This window comes from Heterocephalus glaber, unplaced genomic scaffold (genome assembly GCF_053883595.1).
Source record: "Heterocephalus glaber isolate CG9 unplaced genomic scaffold, H.glaber_assembly_v1.0 deba00001442, whole genome shotgun sequence".
NCBI classification, from domain to species: Eukaryota; Metazoa; Chordata; class Mammalia; order Rodentia; family Bathyergidae; genus Heterocephalus; species Heterocephalus glaber.
In genome coordinates, this window is record NW_028258296.1 from 14,025,881 (window position 1) to 14,047,989 (window position 22,109).

The following is a 22,109-nucleotide window of genomic DNA, read 5'->3' on the forward strand; positions in this document are numbered from 1 at the left end:
TGTATCCCATAGATATGTGCAACTATTATGTGTCAATTAAAAATAAAAATGTATTAATGTACTTTAAGAAAGTCTGTTTTGATGTCTAGATTATTGAAATAATTTCTGCTCCTATCCCTCTATTCACTTTTCTCCATTTTTTCATATACTGTTGCCACATTGCTCTTAAAATATACATTGGTCTACGTTATTTTCTTGCTTAAGTGCTTTTCATGGGCTTCCTGTTTGCACAAGAGTTATGGGCTTCATCATGTTTCCTCAGATTCATACTGACTCCCAGTATGTCTGGATATATGTGAGGACAGGATCTTTAAAGAGACCATTATATTAAAATGAGGTTATCAGCGCAGATCCTAATCCAATATGACTACTGTCTTTATAAGAAGAAATTAGGACGCAGACAGGTACAAAGGAAAGACCAGGTAGGCACAGGGAGAAGGTGGCCATTTTCAAGCCAAAGAGAAAGGCCTCAGAGAAAATCAGCCTTAGATTCATGAGAAAGTAAATTTCTGTTGTCAAAGCCACCCAGTCTTGGCCTTTGGTTATGATGACCTAGCACACTAACACTGTTTATGTCTCCCCCTACCTTTCTTTTTACAAAGTATTATGATGAGCTCTTGCCTATACTTTTCTTGTTCTTTAAACTTGATCCACCATGCTCTTCTAGAAATTCCTCGGTGAAAGGACTTTTTGGATGGTGCAGAGTTTTTGTGTTCAAGGTTCCCTGTGTCTGAGGTCATCGTTCCCTGATGCCTTCTTTTGTCCTTCAGGTCTCAGTTTAAGCATCACTGCCACTGGTTTCAATTCTCCTGTCCCGTTATGAGCATAGGCTGCCTGTGTTGCATGCTTGTGAATCTTCACCTTGCTTCCTTGTTTGATTTTTCCCTAATGCTTGACATAGCCTGCATTAGTATGGTCCCAGTAGAATGTTAGTCAAATAGAGGCAGAGAATGATTTGGTTTTGTTCACCCTTATAATCTCACGTGGGGTCATAGTTCTTAACAAATAGTTACTCAGTGAATGTAGTGGGGGCCTAAAGGCCATCTTTGTTGGATTGGTGCCATCCTTCACTGGAAACAGTTTTGCCAATGTGACCAGATGCCTCCATTTTCTGTCCCAACAGATGGTTGTACTCACTGCTCCCTGGGCGGCTCGAGACCTCTGTCTCCTTCTTTGGCTTCTGCTGCATCCACGCTCCGGACTCTTCCCCACCCCTAAATCCCCTTCTCAGTCTGTTTTATTTCCTTTCCTCTCATCCTTCTCTTGAGTTGTATGTTTTTTTTTTCCCTCTAAGATTTATCTGACATTTTTTCCCTCTTGGCTTTTAAATACAATGGTTCTTCAAGGTTTGATCTAAGGCCCACTTTGTCTGACTCTTTAGTTCGTCTGAAATGCAAATGGAGTCTTGCCCTCATGAGCGTCTATGGCCTGGACTTCAGTGGACGTTTAAGGCACAGGAAGAACTTAAACTTCAACAAGTCCAAGACAGAACTGATGATTTTCTTTCAAAGCTGGTTTCTTTTTCAATGTTTTTTGTTTGTTTGTTTCAATCTACAATCCAACTAGCTGTGAAAACTGCCTCATTCATGTTTCCAATATATGATTAAAACTCCTTTGGATGTGATTGCCTAAATACCCTCCAGATTTTCCATATCCCTCTCCATTTTCACCACTCCCACCAAGCCCAAGTTACCAGCCCTCTTCTAGAATCTTCACTGCAGGTATCTCCTGCACTTCATTGCTAGGTTCCAGTGGTGCCTCACAGCCTGTCAGATAATAGCTGCATTTTGGTAAATCTTAAAGCTCAGTGGAAGACAGACTGATCAAGACAAAGGGGATAAACAACTTGTTTTTCTATTGTCTTCCCTAAAATGACCACAGTTAAGAATTTACAGGATAGGCTTTTTGGAAACTGGCTGATCTCATAAACTGAACTACTGCTGAACAGTTACTTCTACTGTAGTAAAGAAACTGTTACTCCAAATGCCCCACTTTTCCCACCTCAGGATTAGGGGTTCAGTTGTTAGCTTTCTACTTGCCAACATCCTTAGAATTTTGCTCCTGATGGGCACAAGCTTATTTCCTTTACTACTAGTGTTATGTGGTACACACATTCTTTTGGTAAAAGATAAAATTCTTTTAGCTTCTCATATTTATCTGGTATTAGTGATTTTTGATTAGATCAACCATTGGCCAATCTCTGCTTATATTAGAAACTGCTTTCTGGGTCATTTTCCCTATGTGATTGGTAGATCTTTGAGGGCAAGAGTATTTTCTTCATTTTCCATCCAATCCTTTTTCTTGGCAGTTAGTTCTTAATTGCAACTTGACATGTTGTGTTGTAGCTGGGACTCTGCTGGTTAGCAGCCTGATGTAACTGGTATGGGTTGACCTAGTTAGAGCTGCTGGGGTTTGAACAAACACAGCCTTTTTTCCCCTGACTTGTTATCCAGGCCACTTATCCCACTCAGCCACTCATCACACACTGCATTCATGATCTCTGCAATCCCCTCTCTTCCCCTCTTATTTCTCATCCACAATGGGTGCTGAAGACAACCTGATGAATAAATACCAAGGATTTCTGTGAATTCCTCATCTACCTCTTGTGAAGGTTTTCAAAATTTCCTGTCACTGTCATTTCTCCTTTAGGATTTAAGCCTTACCTAAGAAGGCCCAAATGAAGCTGGGTACCATAGCATATCCCTGCAGTCCCAGTTATTCTGCAGGCTGAGACAGGAGGATCAGATGAGCCCAAGAACTCAAGGCCAGTCTGGATAATCTAGCAAAACATGGTCTTGGACCAACCAACCAACCCCAGAAGGTCCAAATGAAAATCCTTTACCTGGAAGAGACCTTGCTGTCATTCAATAGTAGAACTTAGGCCTTATAAAAAAAGTACAGTTTGAAACAGGGCCACTTTGATAAGAGAGAGAAAGACGGTGGACTAAAAAAGCTCAAAGTTTGGGGAGTCCTTCCTCAAGACAATAGGCTGCAATATTCTGCCAATGGGAGTCTAGCACTGAGGAAGATTAAGATATTTAAGGAGAGAAGACAGCTGTTGCCAAAGACCAATCACAAGTTTGAAGGTTTTGCTTAGGGAGCCCTGTTTGTCCTGTCCACAGTGAAGTTTGTATCTGTAATAATACCATGAGTGTGGTGAAAATGTACTCCCTAAATGCAGGGTCACTCAGTGGCCTAGGACTTTACTAGTGGCCAAGTGTGTATTTTATTCTCCATTTTAGGAACTCATATAAAACAGGATCAAGGTCATCCTGGAGATAATCAAACAAAAGCAGAAAATACTCTAGTTGTCAGTTTATTGGACACTCATAAACCAAAAACTTACTTGCTTTGCTGTGTGTGGTGCAGAACAGACAAATAATAGTAATAGTTTGCACTTCGTGGTTTATAAAACACATTTATGTGCATCTTTTCATTATTCCAATAAAGCTGGTAGGTCAGTGTTAATCCCCAGTTATAGATCGGGGTGGAGGGGCTTAGAGAAGGTATTTGAGTTGCATGAATTTATGTGCCTGGTAAATGGTGAAAGTTCAGACCAGACCCAGATCTCTGGGGTAGAGGAGCTTTTCTGTGTGGCCTTCTGTGGAACCCGCTTCTTGTGACATTTGCCAGGACAGTGGCTCAGGCTCGGTTCCACAGGGTGTTGGGTTGCCTTGCCCTTCAGACCTGCACATTTTCAGAAATGACTTCCTGCACTTTGTTTTGACCTTGTCAAACTTAGTTGCACAAACAGAGGTTTCAAAGGCTTGCACCGATGGAGAAAGTAAATTATGGCTTCTATTTCTCAAATCTGGTGATCATGAAGGTTTTCATGGCCATAGCTGAGGTTATGATGTTTACATATTGTCCTTGTCTGGGGACAGAAACAGATCAGAGTGCTGAGAGATATTTATGCTGCTTGTAGAAATTTGAAGCCCTACAATTGTCTTGAACATGTTATGCCTTTGGGGTTCCTGTATTCATGGAAAGAATTACCCAAGGGAGCATCCAGCATCCTTAGGTTGAAATGTGACTGTTGCCAGCAGCACTTTCTAGGGTGCTCCATGATTGTGTGGGTGTCCTTTACCACAGCCTCAGTGTGGGGCCTACTCTTCTTGCTTCAAGTGATTATTGTTATTACTAGTTATCAGTAATGGATGCTACTTATTAGTGTCATCTGTACCGCATACAGTGTTACACACTATATGTGCAAGGAGTGATTGAAAAATACAGTGCATGTTCAGATTAAAAGAATATATTACGGTAAAAGACATTGCCATCAATCCCCCTTAAAATCCTCCCCCTCTCTTTGAACACATGTATCCCATCGTTCTTGCCACTTTCTGAAGCAGTTCTGGAAGTGCTTTTCATGAGTGTCTTCACAAGGTGTGATAAAAATTGCAATGAATGCTGCTGCTGAATGGCGTCCAACAAAAAGACAGGCTTGTAAAAATATTACAAGGTGTCCTCATCCACCTTGATCACTGGATCTGGCACCATGCAACTTCTAGCCTTTCATTAAGGTCAAAATGACGATGAAAGGTAAACATTTTGAATCAATTCAGGACGTGGGAACAGCCCCGACAGTGCAACCAGAGACATAAAAGAGGCCTTCCAGAACTGCTTCAGAAAGTGGCAAGAACAATGGGATAAGTAAAGTGTGTTTGAAGTGAGGGGGATTCATGGCAATGTGTCTTTTATTGTCATAATTAAAAAAAATTAAACAAACACTATATTTTCAGGTGTACCTCATATTATCTCCAATTCTAATATCTGCCATATAAAATAGGCATTGTGATTTCCACTTTACTGATAATGGGACCAGAGAGGCTAAACGACTTACATAAGTTCTAAAATCAAGTAAGTTATAACTTGATTAGTTTCATTGTTCTATCTAAAATTTTTCTAATGGACGATTCTATAAAAAGTTTAAAAAAATTTGCAGAATCATTAATTCTACTTGAATACAGTGATGATAAGTTATTGACCTTCCCTAGTGAATGTGCCTACTTGGGGGGCCTCTCTCAGCCTGTTACTATTCCCCAGCCCCTCTGCTGCAGGGCCGTCTACCCATGTGTGTCTGGTGACCTGGGATGGGGCTGTTTCTTTGGCAGAGCCAACTGTGGAGGGGCAAGCAGGACAGTCCTGGGGAGCTCTGACCTGGCATAGGCCTCTTTGAGCACCCCATTGTGGTTAGTTGGATTTTTTTCTTTCCTCCATTGCTCCTTTATCAATGAATTAAAATATTCATCATGCATCTGCTAACAGGTAGATTTGGACCTAAAATGTTTGTCTCAGAGAATGTCCTTCAGGGAGGCTTTCATGCCCTTTAAATTAGAGTCTTAGAGGTTTTTGCAATAACTGCTAGCCTGCTTTCCTACGTGAGTAATTCCTCTCAGGAAGTGACTGGAGTCTCTGGGAATATCTGGCTCATGCACCATCAGCACAGCTGGGCCCAGGAAAGTTGTGTTCGCAATGCAGCTGTGCTGGAGAGGACTTGATCTGCAGTGAGAAGCCTGGCTTGGACTCTGGCCCTCCCAGGGAACCAGCTGTGTGACCTAACCTACACGCAGAGTCACCTATTGTACTACAGCCTTGATTTCCTTAATTTGAACTTGCATAGGTAACCCAAATTTTGGCTGCGTACATGATGGAACACAAATTCCTACCATTCTTAGAGCAGCCCTTAAAAAACATCTAAATGAAGTATCTTGATTTCCTAACTAACACACTATGACATGTTAGTGCTGTTTTATTCCCCCCTCATCATACTAGGGATGGAACCCAGTGCTCATATTTTCTAGGCAATTGTTCTACCCTAGAGCTACTTCCTGGGCCCATTGCCAGTATTTCCTTTTATTGTGGAGTGAATGGGAGAACTTAGATTTCTCCCCATACAGATTATGAAGAAGCCTGCTTCTGTCTTGTTCCCCTGTTAGAATTTTCTAAAAACATCAATAATACCAAATAATCTGTGCTGCAGATGTATTTCATGAATGTTTGGAGGGAATGGAGAGTGTGTGTGGGTGGTTACATCTCAATATAAAGAGCTTAGAAACCGAACATTAGACTTCATCACACTCATTCTCTGGCCATCTCCACCCACTTGTGTCTCTTCAGGTCCCTGTTACCAGCTCTGTGGCTCCCACTGCTTTTGTCTCCCAGCCTCTTCCTTCTTTATGTCACATCAGAGTGGCCCACATTTTTGTTTTCCCCAACCAGCAGAGGAAGACAACATTGTTTTGTTCATTTACTATGAAGGCCAATGAAACTCTTCTCCGTTTAAACCTCTCCTTTCTAGGATTTGTCCCAGGTTGGAAGTGGTGAGCCTTATCTTTTAGAACCAGACAAGTTCTCTAAGGTGTTTTCCAAAGAGAAAACATTTACAATGTATGGGAGAAGTTTTTTGTTATTGTTTGATTTCATAGCAATTGGTTTCCTTCATGAAAATATCCTTGCTCCTCTCCCTAGAGTCTGTGATCCACACAGCAAGCAGAGTAATCATTTTGCATGCAAGTGAGATTCTCCTCTTTTCCGTAAAACTCTTCAGAGCTTAGGACAAATTCGAAGTCCCGGACGCAGTCTTCAGGGCCCTAAGTGCTGCTGCTGCTGACCTGTTGGGACTCTTTCCTCCCTGTGCTCCAGTGGCTTTTTGGGACCTGCCAAGATCCTTACCCCACAGGGTCTTTGTAGCTCCTTCACTTCCTGTAGGACTCCGCTGAAATGTCTCATTGTCAGGGAGCCTGTGACTGCTCCGTGAAACTGTATCCCTCCACTAGTCTTTGTACTTCTTTCATTCAATTGTGTGTACAATTATAAGGTTACTTTTGCCTCCCTGTACCTCAATGAAAGCCCCATGAGGGCAGAGTTTCATTACTTTCCTGGCTTCCTGCTCTTCCCATATTTCCTACAAAATGTGTGTTACACACAGTAAGCCTCCCTATCTTGTTGGATGAGTGAATGTATGCAGGTGCAGGTATTTCTTGAGCACTTACATGTGCCTAAATCTGTCGTTTCTGTCTCTGCAGATTGCACTGTGAGGGTTTGTCAGGCAGAGATCCTCCCTGAAACACAGAGCACCCCTCAAGTGCAAAGTGTTGTTACTTCATGTTCCCCATCTTCTTTCTCCATCCTGCTAGGTGTTTCAGAGACCCATTGCAGTGTCTCAGGAGTTCCTAAACCCTCTCGGTGGTGGACCAGATGGTACTTTACATTTCATGGGCCATGCTGGCCCTATCTCAGGTGTGCAGAAACAGCCATGGTTAGGACATAAAGGAGCAAGAATGGCTGTTCCAAAAAGCTCTGGGCCACAGCCACTATGTCCTGACCCCTTTGGAAGAATAAAGTACTTTCTTCACAAATCAAGTCCAAATTGCACAGTGCGATACCTTTCCTACCACAGTTGACATTTTTGGGGGATCCCGAGGGAGAAGAATCATTGACTGGTAGAGGGATTTGGAGAATAAGTGCAATGTCAGAAGGAAGATCACTCTGAAGGAAAGGGAATTTTTCCAGTCAACCTTGAATTTGATTTAGTATGTTGGAATAGCGCCCACCCTGTTTATCAGTAAGAGAGTGGTCAATCTAAAGAGATTGGAAATGCAAAACAGAGGGGACAACAGCTAAGTCATTGACCTTCCAAGTTCAAAGTGGCAAGCAGAGTAAGCACTTCTTTCCTGATCAGGTTTGATGCATTGAGTTGTGATGACCTGCACCAGGTGACAGCTGTAGGGCTCCAATTACCAGCCCTGTCACACAAGCCACAGGGAGGGTATCTCTTAACTACCACCCCAGTGCTGCAAGGGTGCAGCTCAGGTCAGGTTCAAGTTCCAAATCATTCACCTTCTGGCTTATTTTTCAGGGCTTTTAGTGCCAGTGAAAGCTGCATTTTATGAGCATGCTTGGTAACACTGCTGAATTTCTGGATCTGCAGACTAGCTCAAACTTTTGTACCAGGAGAAAAACTGCATTAATTTAATTGTTGGGTCACAGGGGGTCAACGTGTCCCATATGTTCACTGTCTTATGCCAACTCTGTTAATTTGAAACATACTGATATCCGGCAGGGCCAGAACAAATTTTTGGTCACTCAATCTGTATGTGGATATGTGTAGCATTTCCTTCATTAACAAAAAATGTGAAGGGGAAAAAGAACTGATGAATCAGAGTATTTCACAAAACCGAGTTTCCACATATAGGTTACAGAGAAAATGGGCCTCATTAGTAAGATGCTCTTGTGTTTTGCTGACCAAAATTAAAAACATATTTACAAAATGTTCCATCACTTTAACAGGATTCCAAGTTCATTCTGGACTCTGTTACTACTTTTTAAAATTTAGCATTTGCTTTCTTGGATGATAAAAGCAGCGCTTAAGATGATGTCACCTGGTGAAACTTTGAACACGAGTGTCACTTTAGTGATTTGATTTCTTTGGTTTGACAGACTGGATTTTCTTATCACAAAGCTAAGTGAAAACACAGCTCAGAGGCACACATCCGGTAAGAGGCAAACAGAGCAGAAAGCTGTGCCATGAAGGAAAATATAGTTTGGAACAATGTCTGGTCCAGTCGTAGTGGAAAATGGGCAAAGATGGAAGGGCCATTGTATGGAACAAAACTCCTTTTTCAGCTTAGATGAAATTAATGATTCCAAAGAGCTACAAAGTTATCTTGTGGCTTGATCTTTTCTCTTTGACACGTCACATTAGTTTTTTACCAAGAGAAAAACATTTAAAACTTTAATGCTTGGAAAATAAACTTCTATGTATAATAATGCCAGGATTACAGATATATACACTTCAAATGGGACTTTATCTGTTTCACAGAGCATTCACCACTTTTCAAGTTGTTTCTACTTCTTTTCCATCCTGTCTTTCCACTCCTTCCTTTTCCCTTCCCTTTTTCCCCTTCTCTCTTTTTTCTTCTTTTTCCCTCTTGAACTTGTTATTAAACACAGGGACATTAGACAAGTACAAAAGACAAACACATAGTTTTAAAGTGAGATTTTAATGTAACTGGGCAATCCACATTGCAGAGATTAAATGCAAAGCCAAATAGCTCAATTAAGATGAACACATGTCCTTCCTACTTCTAAAACTAGAGGTATTATGTAAAACCCTGACTGTTTTTTCCTTTGACATCCAAGTTAGCTCTATTATGTTAGTATCAGCAGATGGGTTTAATTTGAGTAATTTTTCACTTTGGACTACTTCATTCCTTTTCCTGGGAGCCAAAAATGAGAGTGAGCTCATAGAAGGAATTGCATAAATGCTGCTCATTAGGGTTATTTAAGACCTTGAGTAGATATGCTCAGATGATGATAAAAATTAGGAAATAAGCAATAATTAAACAGTATAAAAAACTCTACCACATCTCTTTTCCATATATCTGGATATTACAAGGAGAGCTAACTAATATATATTTTGACTAATATATGATTTATCAAAACTTAATTTTAGCTACAGTTAACATTTCAAATTATATATATATTTTAAGTAATGTTATTTCTGATTTTGATTTAGAGATTTAATAGCATTTTAAATTTTTACTATTTATTTTATCTGATCAACCTTTGAGACATGTTGCCCCTTCTTTATGGAAATAGTCCCCAAAGATTAATTGTGATAGTGGACCAGCAGGAATGAAGTGAGAACTGGAAACCATACAGAGAGCCAACTACTGGATGGTGACCCTGAGAACATTCTGTGTGAATCTGCCTCACTTATTTTAGAATGAAAATGAGGTAGTAACATCTCCACTCCAGTTTTAATCAAATGAAAACATTCAGAATAGCTAAAAAATGACATTTTTGTCACAGTTACAGAAGATAACGTACTACTAAAAGTTATAATCAAGAAAAGTCAATATACTATCATCCTTTCTCAAAGCAAAGAAAAATAGTTTCAGTTATAGTTTCCATATTGGAAATGATGCATTGAATCATACTGCTATGAAATTTGGAGATAGCCATGGTAGATGTTACTCCTGTGCACTGGCATCTGTTTCTCACCCCATTCCCTGGCACTGTGGGAGGAACAGCTATCTCTGCTCCCGTGATGCTGGGTATGGCCATGTGACCTGCTATTGCCAACGAAACATGAGGAGAGGGGGCATCTGGGTGGAAACACCGGAGTTGAGAATGCTTCCCTAGCTGTCTTTCTTTCCCTTTGGCAGCGGTGTGGAGGGAGTGAGATGACATTCAACTGAGGCAGCTGAGTGCCCAGCAAACATATGGAGGCCAGCTGCCCTGGAGACTGTTTTGGACCAGTGATGGACTCTGGTTGAGCAAGAAATAAATTTATTATTTTAAGTCTCTGAAATTTTGGAACTGTTTGTTACTGCAGCAGTCTAATCTGTCCTGACCAATTCAAGATGAAAGTGAATGGACTGAAGAAACACAGCTTCTAGCCCCAAATCTGTTGTGGGGACAAACCGTAAGATTAGCCTCTTGAGTGGCTTTAGACAACAGCTGGGAGCTGTATGATCTGAATTACTTGGGACAGGGACTCCCTCTTCCCTCAAGACACAAGCTGTGGCTGACATCTGCTTCCCTCAGCAAGTGGTCCTCCTTGGGTGTCCCTGGAGCCTCCTCTCCAGCTGCCATTTGTGCTCACACTGCCTGTGCCTGAGCCCAAGGTTTGTTTCTCCATGCTGCTCCTTTGAAAAGGGTGAGGGCCCACACCAGGAGTGCAACGACCTGGTACACTGGATTCTGCTCCAGCCCATGAGTGCCATAGAAGGCTGCAAGAAAATGACCCCTGAGACTCCTCTGGCCCTTGGCCTGTGACTTCCAACCTGCTTCCAGAGTGACATTTGCTGATGTTTTCTTGAGCCTATTGCCAGTCTCTTATCTCAGTTAAAATTATAATCCTAACAACAGAGTTGTGAGATAGATAACCTTCTCCCTTTTCCAAAAAAGGTATCTCAGCACTTAGCTGAGTTGGCACAGGTTGTAATTGGTAGTACAGGAATCAGATACTAGCTACCCAACTCAAACCTGAGATACTTTGCCCAGAAGGACACCTGGCTTCTTCCCTCATTTTAGAGCTTTGAGCCTTTTTCCTCATGTGTAAGATACAAGTGAACTAATTAAAAGGACCAAGAAAAGCAGTGGGATTGGAAATGTTGCTGTGTATTACAAATTAGATTACCTGACTGTTCTTCAGCAGATGTAAATAAACAGTTAAGTTTCTTCAAGTTAATTTTTTAGAGTTGGCTACAGACAGTTGCTGTGTTAGTTACCTTCCATTGCTGTCACAAAATAACTGAGATTAGCAATTTAACAAGAAGACAGGTTTATTTTAGCTCGGTTGTGGAGGTTTCAGTCTATGGTTGGTTGGTCCTGTTGCTTTTAAGGCCAAGCATCATTGTGGGAGCATATGGCAGAGCAAGCTGCTCAGCTCATGGCAGACAAGAAGCAAAGTATCGCGAGGAAGAGACTGGTATCCCATGATCCCTTTCGAGGACATACCCTCAACCTAAAACCTCCTGCTAAGCCCTGCCTCTTTTTTTTTCCTCAATAACACTGGTTTTTACTTGCAAACATCACTTAAAAGTAACAGATGTTGTGCTCACTTCGGCAGCACATATACTAAAAGTAACAGATGTCAAGAAACAGTTTCAAATAGTATATAAATTTTCATTATATATCTACAATACAAAGTGTTTTCTTTGAACAAAGTTCACATCATACACCTTATAGGAAATAATTAAAATATTATATATATAAAGTCCAATAAATAAAATTATCTTTTCAGATCTTATATCTTCTCCTTAAAATCTCCAGATATTCTTGTGATGTTTCTGAAATTAGATCTTGGCCTGATTTATTAGCAGACCTTGTGGGAGAAACTTTAAAGCATCCAGACTCAAGTTCAGCAGTAGTTTCTCTTACTTCTCTAGTCATACTTTTTTCCAACTCTTGCCACATTTCTTTTTCTGCTTTCTCTGTTTCATACTGATATATTCTTTATTTTAAATGATTACATTCATCGATTAACTCTTTATTTCTGTCTTCCAGTGTGAGAGTTTGTTTTCTACTCTCACCTGGAAGTTTCTTCACAATACCATGAAACTGGTCTTGCATATTAATTAGTATTCTTTCTTTATCATCAACTCTGTTGTGAGCATCATCCAACTGCTGTCGAAGAAATGCATTTTCACTTTGTAGTTGAGATAATCTCTCTTCTATAGATTCTCGCTTTCCCATATATTTATTCACTTTCCCTTGTTCATCCTGATACATGTGTTCAGTTTTCTTCATTTGACACTGTATTTGCTTTAGGTCTCTTTGTACCTGTTCTAAAACTGAAGTATTTTTTTTACGAGCATCTCTTATATTATGGAGCTCTATGTCTAGGCTATTGAATTTTCTTTCAGCTTGAGAAAGCTGTTGAGAAAGCATCTCATTGTTACCTTTTAGGTTAGGTCTGTCAAAATTCAGCTTGTCCTGTAAATGAACCCACTCATCCCTTGCTCTCTGGAAAGCAAGTTCCACATCTCTTTTTGATGTCTGACTTTCATCATAATCGTGTATAGCAGCAGCCAGTCTGGAATGCTATGATTCAATTTTTGTTTCTAGTCTTTCCTTGATTCATTTTTCATTCTTCAGTTTAGAATTTAGCATTGTATTTTCTACTGTGAGACTATTAAGCTGTCCATTACATTGCAGTATTCTTTCCTCATTCAGTTTCATTGTCCTTTGTAGGTCAGCATTCTTTTCATGTGCAATTTCAGTATCTTCCAGATATTTCTTTTCCTTTACCTGGTTCTGATTTTCTATTGCATCTATTTCTAGTCTTAACCTGGAAATTTCGTCCTGCAACCTGTGTTTTTTATGCAATAGATCTTCTTGACTAACAGAAACCTCAGGACTCATATTCTCTCTGCACTTTCTATCTCCTTTTGTTCACAAAAATGATTTGCCAGAATCCCATATCGTAACATTCTGGAATTCTGTTCTTGAGGAAGTTGCCTCAAGGTGTCATTTTGTTCCTCTAAAACCAGATTCAATTTAATTCTTACAGTCTTCAGTTCAATATCTAGTGTTGTAAGAGAAATTCCAAGTTGGTGTTTTGCTTCAACTACTTGATAATATTGCTCTTCTTTTTTTCTTAAACTGTTCTTTATTTTTTTCATAAAACTTATCACTTCTTCTCTTCTCTTCTTGTTGTAAAGGAAATCTAAAATTGCCAAGTTCTCCTCGATGTAGTTTCACACATTTTACCTGTGATTTCACTTCTTTTGTTTCTGTTAGTTCCTTCTGTAGTGTTCTAACCTTATTTTCCAATTTTTCAGTTTTCCCTATAAGCAGTTCATCATGATCTTTTTAAAGTTCTATTGATGCTGCATATGAATGTAACACCTCCCATATTTTTAATACACTAACAGAACTGCGCGGGTGGAGAGAGAGGTCCCTGGCTGCCTGGAGCCCAGCTCAGTCCAACCCGCACTACACCCACTGGCTCCCCGCTGGAGGGTGAGGACCCCTAAGCCCTGCCTCTTAAAGATCTCCACCATCTTTCAATAGCACCAAACTGGAGGACCGAGCCCTTTAACACATGATCTTTTTGAGGGTGCTCCAGACCTAAATGACAGCAATTTTAATCTATCAGAATTCTAACCAGAGCCATGCGGTTAGTGCTGCCATGCAGTTATCCTTGTTTTGAGCCAAGATCTCAAATCTAAGCCAACCCAGTCATCTTTGAAGTTTCATGTTCATCCCAATACTGTTGTGAGCTTACCGCTTTCAACTCGTACCAGTCTTGCTTCCATCTCTAACAACTTTTGCGTTTGTGTCTTTTGGAAATATCTTTTTTTCTGTGAAATCCTTGCTCTGTCTGGAACACCTCTACAATATACTATCTCTATTATTTGTTTAAAGAGAAACCTTACTTTCTCATAGGAATATGCTTCATCTTCAAGGCCTCCCAGGCTGAGTACAATAATTTTGATTTTATAGATAACATAAGAGATAGTGTGTATGTGTGTCCCTGAATAGATTAACTGCAGCACAAATGCACCCCCAAATTTGGTTCAGATATAAAGAAATTCATTTCTTGCTTACTTTACAATACTGAGTAGATAAGGAAACTTTGTGATGGATATGTTAATATTTCAAGCAAAAAACAAAACCAAAAACACAAAACAAAACTGATTATGGAGTTGGGCTTCTTTTTGCTCTTGCAAAATCTTTGGCCTGTTGAACACAGCAGCTCAGACAGCTGAATTATTTGTCCTAGGCCAATAAACATAGCAACTGTACTGATTGAATCTTTAATGCTGGCATTGATAAACAAGGCAGCTCTGTTGGCTTCATTCCCAGGCTCTGCCCCACCAACCACTCTGGCTACACAGATCTTGTTAGCCACAAGCACTTCTCTGGCCTTGATGATCATTTTGGCTGCATTCCTTGATCTAGACCTGCATTTATCATATTAACTCAAACCTACCAGATTCTCAATCCTGGCCCCACTAACCATGTGAGTTATGCCAGACATATTGTCACCTATTTTCCAAAATTTAAACTACTATACTGGGTCAAGACATGATAGATCCATTATGCTGAGATTTGAACTTATCTTTTGAGATGCATAAAACAAAAAGTATCAGATACAGACAATTTGCAGCATGGTCTACAAAATCAGGCATTATAATAAATCTTCTATTATATATAGTTATTGTTTATGTTGCCTTATTGAATATATTTCTGATCACAGAGAACTTCCTTATAGATTAGATGTTTCTGAGAACTGAATCCTCCATTCATAATTTTAACCAGTTAATGATTAGAAAAAAATCCTACAAACTAGCTTCTGGTACTGTACATTTCTTTTTTTAAAATTTTATTTTATTGGTACATTTTAGGTATACAATATAATGACATTCATCATTGGAAATTTGCACCTTTACATAATCTCTCTTGGTTCATTTTTTTCCCTTCCCCTTCCCTCCCTTCAACCTCTCCATCCCTCCCTATTTACAAAGACTTTGTTTCTATTTTTTCATTTTCTCATATTAATTCCATTCCCTTCTTTCCTTTCCCCTACCCCTCCCACTTCCCCTTACCCTTTGCCCCTTTTATTCCTATTTCACATTATCTATTATACCTTTTAGTCCTTATTTACACTTTCAGTTTCTCACACAAGAGAAACTATTTGGTATTTACACATGTGTGTTGTATTTATTTCACTTAAGAGTATGGTCTCAATATGCATCCATTTAGAAATAAATGTCTCTAATTTCTCATTTTTTATGGCTGAGTAGTATTCCATTTTATAAAAAAACACATTTTCTTTATCCAATCTCCAGCTGATGGGCATTTGGGCTGTTTCCAAGTTTTAGCTATTACAAACTGTGCTGCTATGAACATGGGCACACATATATCATTGTGGTATGATTCTTTTAATTCTTTGGGGAAGATCCCCAGCAGTGGAATAGCGGGGTCAAATGGGACTTCCAGTCCTAGTTCTTTGAGGTATCTCCATACTGATTTCCACAGTGGTTGAACCAGTCTGAACTCCCACCAGCAGTGGAGCAGGCTTCCTCTTTCCCCACAAGCCCACCAGCATTTGTTATTGGTTGATTTCTTGATAGCAGCCATTCTTTCTGGGGTGAGGTGGAATCTCAGCATTGTTTTCATTTGCATTTCTTGAATGACCAGTGATGTTGAACATTTTTTCCTATGTTTATTCTGGCACTGTACATTTCAAACCTCAGTTTTCTCTATTCTCCACATCCTTCTGGTGATGGGAGTTACGGGACATGTTTCTATCACAATGTGGCCAGTGACTGGTACCTTAGTGTCATGATACTTATTAGGTTGACACAGTGGGCTATAGGAGTATTTCTGCTCTGCATTAAAAGAAATACTTGATGATACGTGGAAGTGAATGGAGACTACTTACATGTAACCCTTTAAATCTCCAGTAACTAGATCTCCAATTCAATGTTCCTTTAACTGGATTCCAAAAGATAGGGAACATATTTTACTTTTTTTTTCAGGTTTCATTTTACTGTTCTTTCCTTTTGTCCCACTATTGCCAAGGTCCCCATCAAATAGGCAGTGTGCTGATGTTTTAACAAGGTTCAAAGGAGGAGTGTCTCCCACAGTGGCAAGAAAACCCAGTCATCATACCTTATATCTTACTTTTATAAAATTCTTGTATGTTTTATAAAAATGATTCACCCTGGGAGCACATTAGAAGTTTATCCTTCTTTGCTTAAATCACCTCTCCTGGCATCAGCAAAGGAGACTGAGAAGGTTAGGGGTCTTAGGACTGAGAAGGTTAGGGGTAAATAAGGGCATAGGAAGGGAAATGATAGTGAAAAAAGAATTGAGAGTTTCAGGGAAGAACTAGCTATCAGTACCATAATACACAAAAAAACCAAACAAGGAAAGATTGGAAAGAATCCGGTAGATATAAGGTCATTGCTCTTGTCATTGGACAAAGGCAGATATTCTATTAGTTTGTATTTTCTCTCTCATCTAGAATGGTTCCCGAAACCTACAGGAATAGGGATGATCATGCTATTTGCTGTAAAAAAGAATTAGATGTTTTAAGGTGCAAGAGATTTCATGAATTCTGGCTATTAAGAAAACATTCTAAAACTTTTGGGAAGTAATTCTATGTTTATTATTAATATGTGTTTACAGTACATAATGTTTACATTCTTTGCATGGAGCTGGTCCAAGTACATAACATGTCTTAATTCCTCCCCCCTCCCTCCCCCTCCTTCCGTGTCTTGATCCTGTTTCCATCTGAGAAAGATCTATCTCCCTACTCCCTATTATTTTTTATTTTGCTCTTTATTTATAATTTGGGTCTCTCAAAAAACCCAATGTTATTTCACTTAACATCATGCCCTCGTTTTCCTGGAAATGACTCAAGTTTATTTTTTGTTATGACAGAATAGTACTCCATGGTGTGTAAATACTACATTCTCTTTATCAATTCACCTGTTGATGGACATATAGGTTGCTTCCAAGATTATTTTACATTGTTGGTGGAAATGTAAACTAGTACAACCACTGTAGAAAACAGTGTGTCCACACCCTATTGAGGTCCCCAGTCGCACGGAACACACGCCGCATCAGCCCGCTGCAGACAGGCAGGTCTGTGCATGCCCTACCGAGGTCCTGAGTCATGCGGAAGACACTGAATCACCCCGCTGCAGACAGGCAGCCACCTGATTACACACTACAAAGATGCAGAGGACACCAGACCACCAGACCAAGGTACTGAGTCCCACTGTTCCCGGCCCAGAGGTAGGGGCTTCTGAGCCATCGTCCCACTGCTCCTGATCCAGAGGAAGGGGCTTCCCGGTCACCATCCCTCCCACTGCTCCCAGCCCAGAGGAAAGGGCTTTTGGGCCACCTTCTGTCCCGCTGCTCCTGGCCCAGAGGAAGGGGCTTCTGAGCCACCATCCCACTGCTCCTGGTCCAGAGGAAGGACTTTCCCAGCCACCATCCCTCTGGCTGCTCCCAGCCCACAGGAAAGGGCTTTTGGGTCACCATCCCTACTAATTCTCCTGGCCCCTGTCCCACCTCACGCAGCTCAGAGGAGGTAATCCGTGCAGGTGCTAAAAGCCTCCTGCCCCAGTAGAAATGAGAAAACACATAAACAAGTCTCAAAACCAGACTTCCAGATCACATACACCAACCCCAAAGGGAAATGAGATGGAACACTCTGATACTCAAACACCTGGACCCACTGAACTGGCAACAAAAGGGGATCTGGAAAAAATGAAATCAGAAATAATTTCTCAGATAACAGGAGAAGTTGTACCCCTAGTGCAAGACATGATTAATAAATCTAGAGAGGAGCTCTGGAACATGATGGAATCCAAACATAAGAAACAAATGGAATCCATAAAACAGATGCAAATAGATTTCCAGAACATGAAACACTCCACTGAAAGTCTACACAGTAGAATGAACCAGTGTGAGGACAGAATTTCAGATATAGAAGATAAGATTGCAATTAATGATGAGGAAAAGAAAAATTGTTGCAAAATTACAAGGGAACAGGAGAAATCAATCCAGCAGCTGCTAGATGATGCAAAGAAGAATAACATAAGACTGATTGGAGTCAATGAAGAAACAGGAGAGAGTGGAGATGACATAAAAAATCTCTTCACAAAAATAATGGCAGAAAACTTCCCAAGCAGGGGAAAAGAACTTGACATACAGATAAGTGAGGCATATAGGACTCCAAATAGCCTCGATCATAAAAAATCTACACATAGGCATATAATTGTTAAGATTCCAGAAACACAACAGAAGAACAAAGTTCTCCAAGCAGTCAGAGAAAAGAAACAAATCACATACAAAGGAAAGCCCATCAGAATCACAGCAGACTTCTCAACACAAACCATCAAGGCAAGAAGACCTTGGAGTGACATATTCCAAGCCCTAAAACAAAACAGCCTCCAACCCAGATTGCTGTACCCTGCAAAACTATCTTTCAAAATGGATGGAGAAATAAGATACTTTCATGACAAAGAACACCTTAGGAACTTCGTGAATACCAAACCAGCACTCCAAAGCATTTTACACAATATCCTAGGAACAGACATTGAGGATCACAACCTCAGGAAGCAAAGCAGAATGAACCCATCTGGCATGACAAGAAATTAAATGTAAAGGGGGAGAACCCAACAAAAAGAAAAAGTCATGGCAATGACAAGTCAATATGTTTCAGTTATAACCATCGATGTTAATGGTCTCAATTCACCAATCAAAAGAAATAGACTGTCAGAATGGGTCAAGAAGCAAAATCCAACAATATGCTGCATACAAGAAACACACTTCATTCAAAAGGAAACTCATAGACTGAAAGTTAAAGGGTGGAAAACAATACTGCATGTGACAGGAACCTGAAAAAAAGCAGGAATAGCTATCCTCTTTGCAGATCAAGTAGATTTCAAACCAACACTGATTAAGAGAGATGAAGAAGAACACTACATCCTTGTAAAGGGAAGAATCCAACAGGAAGAGATGACAATCATAAATATCTATGTACCAAACACTAATGCACCCAACTATATAAAACAAATACTAACAGACATGAAAAGTCATATATGCACTAATACAACTGTAGTGGGGGACCTCAACACCCCACTGTCACAAATAGATAGATCAACTGGACTAAAAATAAGTAAGGAAATACTACAATTCAATTGAACTCTTGAACAAATGAACTTAACAGATGTTTACAGAGTCTTCCACCCCACAAAATAAGAATACACATTCTTCTCAGCTGCACATGGGTCACTCTTCAAAATAGACCACATACTCACACATAGAACATGTTTAAGTAAGTGCAAAGGAATTGAAGTTATCCCTTGTATATTATCACACCATAGTGCGATGAAATTGGAGATCCATAGCAAAAGAAACTCAAAAAATTTCATAAACGTAGAAATTGAACAACACACTTTTGAATAACCAATGGGTCACAGAGGAAATTAAAGAAGAAATCAGACAGTTCCTTCAATTAAATGACAATGACAATACAACATATCGGAATCTATGGGACACAATGAAAGCAGTCTTACGAGGGAAAATCATAGTAGTGAATATGCATATTAGGAAAACAGAATGAGCCCAATTAAACTACCTGATGCTGAACCTCAAGCTTCTAGAAAAAGAAGAGCAGGACAACTCCAAAGCTCATACAAGGGAGGAAATTGTAAAGATCAGAGGAGAAATTAATGCAATGGAGACTAAGAGAATGATACAAAAAATCAATGAAGCCAAGAGTTGGTTCTTCGAAAGAATCAACAAAATTGACAAACCTTTAGCCAACCTTGTCAGAAAAGGGAAAGAAAAGGCCCAAATCCATGCAATTAGGAATGAAAAGGGTGAAATGACAACAGACCCAGCAGAAATCCAGAGGATCATCAATACTTACTTCCAAAACCTATAAGCCAATAAGATGGAAAACACAGAAGAAATGGACAGATTCCTAGATACATATGAATTACCAAAGTTGAACGAAGAAGACCTAAAAATTCTGAACAACCCGATATCAACCAATGAAATTGAAAATGTAATTAAAAACTTATCAACTAAGAAAAGCTCAGGCCCTGATGGCTTCACTGCTGAATTCTACAAGACATTTAGAGAGGAACTGCTGCTGCTACTGTTTAAACTCTTCAGTGAAATTGACCATTTAGCATGATATTGGCTGGTGGCTTTTCATAGATGGCTTCTATCAGTTTGATGCAGAGACCATCTATTCCAATTTTTTGTAGGGTTTTTATCATAAATGCATGTTGGATTTTTCAAATGCTTTTTCTGCGTCTATGGAGATAGTCATATGGCTTTTGTCCTTGGCTCTATTGATATAGTGTATTACATTAATTGATTTTTGTATATTGAACCTTCCCTGCATCCCTGGGATGAATCCCTCTTGATCAGGGTGTATGATCTTGATGATCTTCTGCATTCTGTTTGCCATTATCTTATTAAGGATTTTTGCATCTATGTTCATTAGTGAGCTTGGCCTATAGTTCTCTTTTTCGGTTGGGTCTTTCTCTGCTTTGGGGATCAAGGTGATGCTTGCTTCCAGGAATGAATTGGGAGTATTGCTTCCCTTTCAGTTTCATTGAAGAGTTTAAACAGTAGTGGCAGCAGTTCCTCTCTAAATGTCTTGTAGAATTCAGCAGTGAAGCCATCAGGGCCTGAGCTTTTCTTAGTTGATAACTTTTTAATTACATTTTCAATTTCATAGGTTGATATTGGGTTATTCAGAGTTTTTAGGTCTTCTTCATTCAACTTTGGTAATTCATATGTATCTAGGTATCTGTCCATTTCTTATGTGTTGTCCATTTTATTGGCGTATAGGTTCTGGAAGCAGGTATTGATGATCCTCTGGATTTCTGCTGGGTCTGTTGTCATTTCACCCTTTTCATTCCTAATTGCATGGATTTGGGCCTTTTCTTTCCCTTTTCTGACAAGGTTGGCTAAAGGTTTGTCAATTTTGTTGATTCTTTCGAAGAACCAACTCTTGGCTTCATTGATTTTTTGTATCATTCTCTTAGTCTCCATTGCATTGATTTCTCCTCTGATCTTTATAATTTCCTCCCTTGTATGAGCTTTGGAGTTGTCCTGCTCTTCTTTTTCTAGAAGCTTGAGGTTCAGCATCAGGTAGTTTAATTGGGCTCATTCTGTTTTCCTAATATGCATATTCACTACTATGATTTTCCCTCGTAAGACTGCTTTCATTGTGTCCCATAGATTCCGATATGTTGTATTGTCATTGTCATTTAATTGAAGGAACTGTCTGATTTCTTCTTTAATTTCCTCTGTGACCCATTGGTTATTCAAAAGTGTGTTGTTCAATTTCTACGTTTATGAAATTTTTTGAGTTTCTTTTGCTATGGATCTCCAATTTCATCGCACTATGGTGTGATAATATACAAGGGATAACTTCAATTCCTTTGCACTTACTTAAACATGTTCCATGTGTGAGTATGTGGTCTATTTTGAAGAGTGACCCATGTGCAGCTGAGAAGAATGTGTATTCTTATTTTGTGGGGTGGAAGACTCTGTAAACATCTGTTAAGTTCATTTGTTCAAGAGTTCAATTGAATTGTAGTATTTCCTTACTTATTTTTAGTCCAGTTGATCTATCTATTTGTGACAGTGGGGTGTTGAGGTCCCCCACTACAGTTGTATTAGTGCATATATGACTTTTCATGTCTGTTAGTATTTGTTTTATATAGTTGGGTGCATTAGTGTTTGGTACATAGATATTTATGATTGTCATCTCTTCCTGTTGGATTCTTCCCTTTACAAGGATGTAGTGTTCTTCTTCATCTCTCTTAATCAGTGTTGGTTTGAAATCTACTTGATCTGCAAAGAGGATAGCTATTCCTGCTTTTTTTCAGGTTCCTGTCACATGCAGTATTGTTTTCCACCCTTTAACTTTCAGTCTATGAGTTTCCTTTTGAATGAAGTGTGTTTCTTGTATGCAGCATATTGTTGGATTTTGCTTCTTGACCCATTCTGACAGTCTATTTCTTTTGATTGGTGAATTGAGACCATTAACATCGATGGTTATAACTGAAACATATTGACTTGTCATTGCCATGACTTTTTCTTTT

General features: G+C 39.6%; 1 protein-coding gene and 2 pseudogenes across 1 annotated transcript in view; 1 reads left to right on the plus strand and 2 right to left on the minus strand.

Annotated features, from left to right (window-relative positions):
• Gipc2 (GIPC PDZ domain containing family member 2) overlaps positions 1–22,109 on the plus strand; it is a 438,776-nt gene that overhangs the window by 207,685 nt on the left and 208,982 nt on the right. The window lies entirely within an intron of this gene.
• On the minus strand, positions 11,752–13,772 carry LOC147827609 (ankyrin repeat domain-containing protein 26 pseudogene; annotated as a pseudogene).
• LOC147827610 (small nucleolar RNA U13) lies at positions 16,050–16,157 on the minus strand (annotated as a pseudogene).